Consider the following 10,574-nt stretch of genomic DNA (forward strand, 5'->3'; position numbering starts at 1 on the left):
CTTCATCACTACCATGTCCCAATTCATCACTGCTAATGAGAACCCATGCACGCCCTCTACCCCAGCCCTTCATCTTCATCACCGCTGAGAACCATCACACCCAGCCCTCTCTCGTAGCCCTCTATCGCACCCTCTCTCGCACCTAAACGGCAAGCCTCCTCCTCGGATTCCCAACCCTCGCACCCTCTCTTGCAACCTTCTATCGGCGCTTCTCCGTCGGCGCACCCTGCCTCGGCGTGCTCCCTCAGTGATCTCTCTCTCTCGCAAACCCTAAACACTAAAGACGCTGCCTCTCTCTCGCTCCTCCCTCAATCATCGCTTCCTCTCCCCCAATCGGCGCTTCCTCTCCCTCAATCGACGCTCAACCCTCACCATCTCCATCGTTCATCGTTCATCGTTCATCACCCATGCCTTCGAACCCTAAATCTAAAATCACCCTCCCTTCACTGGAACCCTAACTCCCTAAGTCTCTTCTGGTTCTATTATTAAATTGGTTTTGCTGTGTTTAATTTGCTATTAATCTTCTATTTGTTCCCCAACTAGTCGCTCATCCCTCGCGCCGTTGGCTTCGGTGGCCGCCATTTTGCTGTGCGTAGCTTTAGCCAACTTCATCTCCGACCGCCGTTGGACGAAGAAGAAACCGATTATGAAGAAAAGCAGAGGAGTGGTTGCTCTTCAAATTATCCAAGAGGTACAAATCCTACTATTTTTTAGGGTTTTAATTGATCATATTCATATTTGAAGTCTGAATGAATAAAATTTTTAGATAAATTCATAGTTTGTGACAAATTACACTACAAGAAAAAAACCCCTGGCTTCAGTGGGATCTGCATGGAAAACTATCAAGTCACTACTGGTATATGAATTGTACTGATTTCTTATATTGGAGTATATGAAATTTATTTCAACTTGGATAATGAGATTCATTCACTGGTATTCTTTTAATCTTAGTATATGAATTATACTTTATTATGACACACATGCATTTGTTCGAATAGTACAGATACTTGATACAAGGTTTGAGTGATATGATCGTTTGTTATTTTGTTTGGTTATGATGAAAATTGCTTATTGGAATGGTTTCTGATTTTTGTCTTTAATTTTTTTGGTAAAGAAATACTAAATGGGGGTTTCTTGAGGGTGTGAGTATGTCTGATGCACCGTCACCTAGAACGGTCTTGGTGCAGCAGTGTATCCGTGATAGAGGTGTATTGGAAGTTCTATGCAACTATGATGCTATCAGTCTACTAAAATTAAGGTCTCTTCTATAGTGCCTAACATTTACTGATAGACTTAAAAAATAAAGATGCGAGTCTTACTTAATTAAATTAAAAAAGAATCTACTAAATTAAATTAAAAAAGAAAAAACTAAATTGTTCCTTAAATTAACTGACCTTGCAACTTTTTAATTGAGTTTTTAACCCATTATCAACATTATTTTCTCGGCTGAGTTTCTTTTTCTCGATCAGGAGTGAAAGAACTAGAAATGGTGGCAACGTATGAAGAAGCGAGAGATTATATGGCACAAGTGCAAGAAGCATTTCAAGATAAGAAAGAAGACTATCATTGCTTTATGCAACTTCTCCAACTTCTCGAAGATCATTTCTTCTTGCGTGTTTTGTGTTTTGTGTGTGTGTGCAACTGTTCTTTTCCTTTTACTAAATTACTAATCATGCAGTAATGTTTGTTGCCACTTTGCTTTCTTAATTAGTTAATTTTTTCCTTGCCTCTTTTATTAGATAATGGTTACTGTCAGTTGGCAGTTTATAAACTAGCTTCTCTACCGTAGGTAGATGGTGGATGAAAATCTGAGAGTGCACTCAAGACATATTCTAAACTTTCACCATGTGAATGACAGTTCAAAACTCATTTAAAAATTCAAACCAGATTTATTTGTTACTTACCCTTCTATTTGTTTGCTTGTCCTTCTTTCTTTGCAAAGGTTTGGTCTGAATTTAGTTCTTCATGTGTCTGATAATCCTGTATTTGATTCTTCCATACAGATATTTTCTGAGAAAAGAGGACAATGGAAGGCTGCAACTCAATCACGGGAGTATATTCGATCCTTTCAGCGTTATTATAGCAACACGTACTTGGATGGCAATAAACAAAAAGCAATTAACTTGTAAGAAACAGGGTCATTTGTTGTCATTAACCCATTTGGAAATTCTAAGCAATAATTTAAATAACCTTATTGTTAAGGAAACTTAGATTTAGAAAATTATCCTTACTAAATTCTCTTTCTTCCTAAATTATTTCTACCCACTTACACTCGTCTATTTAATCGGGAATAAGATTGAAATAAATTTATTAATATTACTTAGATTTCCTAAATAGAAAATTCTTTTTTAAAGAAAAATGGATTTTGCTAAGTGGCCAGAGAATTATTTCCAGTAGGAGGGATTACGTCCAGATAATTGTTTCCATAAGAAGTGATATATAGTTATATACTTATCCTAGTTGCATTATAGTGGAAGATTAAACTGTGTTGCTTGATTTTATATTTGTTAATGTTTTTTTAATTATTTTTGGAGTGTATTAGAGTGTGTAAAAAAGCTTATACTAATTTTTTAAATTTGCTAAGGATATAGCCACGCTTTTAAAACGTGGCAGTAGTTTTTTCTTTATCGGCACGCTTTTGAAGTGTATCCAAAACCAACTTTCTGGGCACGTTTTAAAAGTGTGGCGATATGTACACTTATAGGTACGCTTCTCAAGTGTACCTATAGGTTAAGACTTATGGCCACGCTTTTTAAGCGTGGCAAGAGATGAAAGCGTGGCAACAAAAAAAGCGTGTCAATAGATCTACAAAAGCGTGCCGATAGAGCAATCGGCACGCTGGCAGATGTGACCCTTTTAAAAGTGTGCCGATAGCTCAAAAAGCGTGGCGAATAGCTATCGGCACGCTTTTTTGTACTTTTCGGTACGTTTTAAAAGTGTGGCAGAAAGCTTATTTTCTTGTAGTGTGTGGATAATAACATAACCTAAACAAGTTTTATACAATTCAAAATTTACGAGCCAAACACATAATTAATATATACATATTTCAATTCAATAAAATAAATATTAAAATTAAATATTTTCAATGATTTAAATATAGATGATTTTGATATTATTTGTTAAAAATTTTAAGAATTTTTTAATCTTGAGATTATCCATGTTAAATCATTAAGAAAGAAATATTTAAATGCAAAAGCGTATTTAAATTCGTAAATATGATTGAAAGTATTTGATTCTTTGATCTTCCTCAACCAAAGTCTTCTGTATTTCTAATAGAACTAAATCACAACTTCTCTGATGGGAAAAGAATTGTAGAGGCAATTTTGATGTGTTGGAGACCAAAATTCGTAAGTCACTATTTATATTTGAGTGTGACATCTATTAAACCCTAAAACCTAAATAAAATAGTATTTTTTATTTTATTTTCATTTATTTCAAGTTAAAAATAATTATGACTTATTCAATTCAGCATTTATGACGATAAATGAGATCATCATTATATAAATCATTTAATATAAAATAGCATCATTTGTAATTGTAATTAATATATATGTATTGTCTACAAATAAATTAAAAAATTAATAATTTTTCAACAGAACTTTGATGAGTTCGTCAGATTAGATGAGTAAGTTAGATTAGATTATAATTTTAATAAAAAATATTTAAATAATGATAAAATTTATTATAAAGAATTGAAATTAATTTTTATTGATGAAAAATTAGTTTTCTTTGCTTACAAAATAAATTAAACACTAATTAAACTTAACATCTAGTAGGTTAATGTTTAAATTAGTGTTTAAAAATAGATCTTTTTTTTAAATTTATCTCTGAAAATTTTTATCAATCAAATTAGTCTTTTAAAAATTATAAATTAATCATTTTTGTCTTTCCATCACACAATTAATAGTTTTCGTCAACGATTGATGATATAACATTAACTGATAGTATACATAACATCTAGTATGTTCAATTGGATGCTGAATAAATATATTTATGAAAATCTATCAATTTAATTAATTTTTCCAATTATATAAACCATAATCCTAATATAACCTAACAACACAAAAATGTATAGATTTTCATAAATATATATATATGTTCAATGTTTAATTGAATGCACTAGGTGTCATGTATGATGTGAATTAAAGTTTCATGTTATTTAAATAAGATTCACGCTGTGAGTCCTATCCTATTTTTACGAAATTCCATTATTTTTAACCCGTTTTCAATTTATTTTTATTTTTATACATTTTTTAACATTTCCATCCCTCTTTTACCTTTTACTTTTTCACATCATCTATCAACTTTTTGTGTATTATTTTATTAGTCATTTTAATCATTTTTAGTAATTTTTAGTTATCTCTATTATTTTATTGTATCTTATTTCTACTTTTTTCCCTCATGAACACTTGTACTTATAGTTTTGAGTTGTCTAAGTGTGGTGATGTTGTAGAGAATGAAAATTTTAATGACGGTTTGTGTTATAAGAGAAACAATCAAATGATGGAGGAATTTTACTCATATGAACATTCTTCATGTAATCAACCTCTTCCACTCTACTATGAAATGATTTACCTTATGGCACATACCACTCTTATCATCATTATGAAACTTCTCAAACACTATATCCCTATGAACTACATCATTAATATTTTTCTCAACCATAATACCCTCAAATCACATCCCGTCATCACCAAACGCCTTCACGGGATCCAAATTCATATCCAGCTTACTACCACTCATATGAGCCTCTTGAACCACCACCTCTATATCCATGATGCCAATACTATTTCATGATTCTTTTAAACCACCACCTCTATATATACCAAATCAATATTTTTACCCTCAAGATTTTTTTTAACCTCTGCCATTTGACCAATAAACTCCACCTCCATCTTGTGACCAATTCACGGAAGAAGTACTCCATTTATTTTTCAAAATCAAAAGGAACACCTTCGAAAATAAGAGAAATATTAAAAGAGGCAAGAAAATCACATAGCTACCATAGCTGAAGTCTTAACTCGCTTAGTCTCTCTAAGTTCATATAAAAACCAAAACACTTTTGGGAATGAATGTGAGGAATTAACTTCAACTAAAGAGTGCGTAGTGGAAGAAAGTTTGGAATCTCAAGTGAAAGAAGAGGAATTGAACGATGAGTTGCAACAAACTAATGATGTTGAGTGCATTAAATCTGAGAGGACGGTTAAATATTTGGGGGGAATTGAGTAAGAAATGAACTTTTACATTGAAGATACTTCCACGTCGATGACAAATGAATTTTTGCCGGTATAGAAATTATCAAGTAATCAATCGTAGTATAGTCTAAACCGACGCAAAATCCATCATCAAACAAATCTACAATCTATAATCGAGAGTATTAGTCCCGAGTCGTTCTTCCCTAGGAATGCTACACGGATGCATTGTTATTGGTTAAGTGGTCTTTTGTGGCTTAAAGAGTGTGGCATAAAAGTGTGAATAAAAGAAAACAACAATCAATCAATATTAAAAGCCTTGGCCAAGGTTGAACATTGGAAGTCCCATCACTATAGCTTCCTTCAATTGTGATAACAAAGGAGTGTTGCTTCACTTAGTTAACCCCTAATTATAGAGGAAAGTCAAGTAAAAGTAATTAACTCAAGTCACAAGTCCTAGTCTTACCCTAGGGAAGTCTAGCTTTAGTGCACTCTAAGTCAATTAGCAATCCTCAATTCTTAATCAACAATTGACATCCACTATTTAAGTGTCTCCAATGACTCAACCACTAGGCCAAGTGAGGGAATACTACTCCATATCTAAAGTTGGCATTTTCTCAAACATTTGGAGGGCAAGAATGAAAGACATAGTAAAATTGAGAAGAGACTTAGAATCAAAGCAATTCAACACAAGAGAAAACAACAATCAACAATGAACAACAATGAAAATGAGATCTTTATTGAATCAATAGAATCCAAAACAACAAAGCTAATTCTAAGATTTACAAGAATTGAACAATTACAACACTAATTGAGATTAGAGAAGATGATCTACAATATGAACAAAGTAAATTGAAAGTGGCAATAGATCTCACCAAGGAATGGTTGAGAATTGAGAAACATGAAGATGAATCTTAGAGAGAGGTTGGAGTTTCTCTCTCTACAAATGTAACTAACTAAAAATATCTACCTAATGATCTAGCATTAGTCTATGGAAGTGAATGTGTGTATGTTATGTCAATCCCCTTCAATCCTTGGCTCTTATATGCATTTTGGCGCCAAAGTTGGTTGCTGAAACCTCTCAAAATCGCCAGGCACGTGTTGTAATAAAAGAATCACGTGCGGGCTACGACGCGCGCGCGCACGGTACGCGTGCGCGTCCCTGGCTAATTCTGCAATGTGCGCGCGAGCGCCTTGTGCGCGTACGCGTGCTTGGCCGAAATCAATTCTTTGGCTTTTTGTGCTTCTCTCCACTTGCATGCTTCCTTCCTTGCCTTCTTTGATCCATGCCTAGCCTATTTCAATCCTGGAATTACTAGCAAACACATCAAGGCATCTTATGGAATCAAAGAGGAAATAGAATTCATCAAAATAAGGCTTAAAAAGCATGTTTTTACACTTAGGCACAAATACGGGAGAGATAACAAAACCATGCTAATTTATAGGCTAAATGTGACAAAAGGTTATCAAAATACTCTAAATTCAATACAAGACAAACCCTCAAATTGGGGTTTGTCAGTCGACCAATGATTGAATAGAGCTTGTTAAAACTTTTTGGTTGGACGTGAAAGCGATGATGAGGAAGAATGCGCACAATCTCCAAAACACACTTTGAGCAAGGAAGAAGATCTTGAAGAAGTTGTGAACCAAAAAGGTGCAAGTCGTCGTTCAAGAGTCCAAGAGAACGACACTATTTTGAGTACAAATTGAGTGCGTAAATCTTTTTTTCATGAATTTTTTGGCCAATATTAATATGCTCTCTTGGAAATGGATGACCAACTTATAACTCTTGTTAAAATGCTAAATGGTGAAGCATTGCATGTTAGTTGGCAAAAAAGTGAGGTAGAGAGAAATCTTCCTATTTAAGGAAAAGAGATGAAAGAGAGAGAGTAAGAGAGAGACTGTGGGTGAAAAACACATAGAGGGATAGAGCTAGGAATCAGATCAAGAATCCTAGAGTTTGGAACCAATAAGAGTATCGGAGGTTGGAAAATGAGTCATTTTCAATTTTTTTGGATAAACTCCTAAAAGACATCTCGAAGAGAGAACTGTTCTAGCTGTTCAGTTGGACTGGACACATAAATGATATATATATTTATTACGCAAACAAAAAGGTGGTAGTTTATACATTTTTACGTTCATACGATACACTACGAAGGGAGGCTATAACAGAAATGAATTGTATGAGATTGAAAGGTAAGGTTATGTTTGTCGGAGAAGCAAAATACAGGAGAACGTCGGAAGTAAAGGACACGAAGAAGCTACAGTCAGGAGGCGGCAACTAGAATGAAATGATACATCAGCCATAAAGAGAACAAGAGGATGATCAGAGATCCCCATCTAGTTGCTCTCAAGATGTGAAAAAGGATAAAAAGGGTCCAAGATCCACATGAAAATGGGTGGACGAAGAAGTTGGAGGTGGCTGTGGTGAAAGAAAACTTGGACTGGCTGCAGAAAAGTCTAATAGGTTGAACGACGATGACTATTGACTTCAGATCCTTAAAGGATATGGTTGCGAAGAACTTTTCTCATGTTATTCAAGTACACGAAATGGGAGTTTATAAAGCTCGCCTGACTTTCGACAACCTGTTGAATACTGAAGAGACATACACGTTCAAAATGAATAGTCTTCTACAATTATTTTATAGTGTTTGGAGGTGGGACGACTAGGAGAAAAGTGAGTCTCGAAGAGTGTGGTTGGAGTATTTCGGGGTTCCGTTACATTCTTGGTCAGTAGATATCTTTAAGATGATAGGAAGTCAATAGGGTGAGGTGGTTGGGTGTGAAAAGAGACAGAATCGTGTAGCTCATTCAGTGTCAGTCGTATACTTATTGATACTTGTGTCATGGATGTGATCAAGGAATGGGTCCATATCATAATAGGAACCAGTGACTTCAACGTATTGGTTAAAGAGGTGGGCCAGGAAGTATATGGTCTGCACTGTGACTTGGAAAATATAGCAAAAGATGCTGTAAGATGGGATCATCGTAATGACGTAACAATAAGGGAGTGTGATGATGTTGCTAAAAGGTCAAAAGAACTAACAAAATTGTTAGATTATGAAAAATTGGTAACATATAAGCCAATTTATGGTGATATTGAAGATTTGGAAGATTTTGTGGGATATGAGGAGAATAATGAAGTGAATTATGAGCTTACTATTCCGTGGAGTTATAATTGTAATCATAACGGTATGGTAAGAGATGTAAAAAATGATGTTAGCAATATGGTTATTGTTGGGGCCTCAAATGTAAACAAACATAACAAGTGTTATTTGGGCCAACATGGCCCAAGCACAATCACAATTGGGAAGGGCACTGATGAAGGCTGTATTGAGTTGGATCAGTGGAAGCTGGGTAGGGTTAGTAGGGAAAACGGGAAGAATACCGATTTAGCCATTATGTCAATGCTACAAGGGTACCCTCGTCCTTGGGGGGTGTTGGTGCCAGGTTTGATGAGGAAGGGACATGCGTTGGAGGTTACCAGTTGGTACTCTCCGAACGGGAGGCTTCGCGCGCTAGTTGGGCCATGCGGTAGGCGCTGGCATGGCATTGGGTGAATGTGCCACCAGCGTAGGAGAAGCCACGACCCGTACGTCGATGGAGCCAGCTCGCAGTGAACTTTGATATAGGGTGAAGCCGTGCAACGGGCTGTCGGTGGTGCGTGGGGGATGGACGGGGCCGACGGTGACCGAGAGGCCGAAAAAGGGAGCTATGACGTGTTGTCAAGGGATTGTAGTTATGGAGCTCAGAATAAACGGGTTGACGGGGCTGTGATGATGGTTGAGGGGCTGCAAGGGGATGAGGGTGCAAACGTAGGAGATAATTATGAATATGTTGATGGAGTTGATTCTGAAACCAATGGTGAGGCTACTGAAGAATTAGATAATAGAGGCCTAGCAACCAGTTTCATTGGTGACAGAAATCTAACGATTCAAAACGATGGAGAGGGCTATCGTGACAAGGAAGACCGTATGCGGGAAGAAGGGAATGCCAATGATGATGATATTAGTGGTAATGAGTGTTCAAGATTGGATGAGCAACTGATGGAAAATAAAAGGACTTGGGAGTTAGCTAAGGAATCAGGAGCAATGCTATATAATGAAGAAGATGACATTATGGTTATCCTCCAAGAACAAAATGAAAAAATCACCCAGAAAAGGAGAATGGCAAAATAGAAGGCTAAAGCAAGACGGAATAGGCCCAAAAATCACAAAAAGGTGTGTAACAATGTTTTAAAATAATTTTTTGTTCCTGAAATGTTAGGGGATTAAGGGGAAACACAGGTTGAATATGTTAGATTTAGTTGAGACTAAAAGACAAATAGTAACAAGGTTTGATGTGATGAAAATTTGGAATAATGATGCAGGGTAGGAGTAAGTGGGGTTTACTGGTGCATTTGGAGGGCTGTTGTTAATCTTCGATGATGTATGGTTTAACATGAGAAGTTGCTATAAATGTGAGAGATGGCAATGACGACGGGATTTTTGCCAGTAAAGAATTTCATAAAAACAGTCGCGTTGTAGATATAGTCTCTAAACCGACAAAAATCCCTTCGTACAAATGTTTTGGTTGTCACAAGTAACAAACCCCTTTAAAATTGATAACTGAGTATTTAAACCTCGAGTCGTCTTCTCAAGGAACTGCGAGGAAGTATGTTCTTATTATTGGTTATAAAGGTTGTAATCAGGGTTCAGAAGGTGAGAAGCAAGTGATTTAAATGATGAGTGAATTAAATGGCAATTAAAAATAAATAATAACTGTAAAACAACTTTTGGCAAGATAAAGGAAATTAGAAGTCCAACTTAGTTATCCCTCTCAACAATAATGAAAGTTGTATCTTAATTCCACTTGGTCAACCTTTACCAGGGCAAAGGAAAGTCAAGGGACTAATTAAATTGACCTTTGAATCCTAATTATTTCTTAAGAAAAGGTTGGGATTATTTAAGTTCAGCTCAATTAGCAAGATAACGATTATCAATTATGTTGAGTTTAATAACTGTTGAGTTACTGAATTCTTAACCAGAACCAAAAGGGAAAAAAATAAAATTGCTGAAATAATAAAAATATCCTTAGATGGGAAGCAATGGCAACTTAAATCAAAGAGAACAATCATAGACTGAAAATACCTCAATTATCATTAATTCAAATAACAATCTGTGACATGGAATAATTCATAAATCAAATTATAATAATCAATTCAAATGTTGGAATAAATAATTGTAGAACTAAAATAAAAGAACATTTAAACCTAGATCCAGAGTTACTCCCAAAACAAGAAGAAGTCCTAAATCCTAAGAGAGAGAGAGAATCTCTCTCTAGACTAAATCTAAATCATAAAAAACTAGAAATTGGCGAGCTCTCCGAATGGATGCATTCCCC

Source organism: Arachis stenosperma, chromosome 10, assembly GCF_014773155.1.
Source record: "Arachis stenosperma cultivar V10309 chromosome 10, arast.V10309.gnm1.PFL2, whole genome shotgun sequence".
Taxonomy (NCBI): Eukaryota; Viridiplantae; Streptophyta; class Magnoliopsida; order Fabales; family Fabaceae; genus Arachis; species Arachis stenosperma.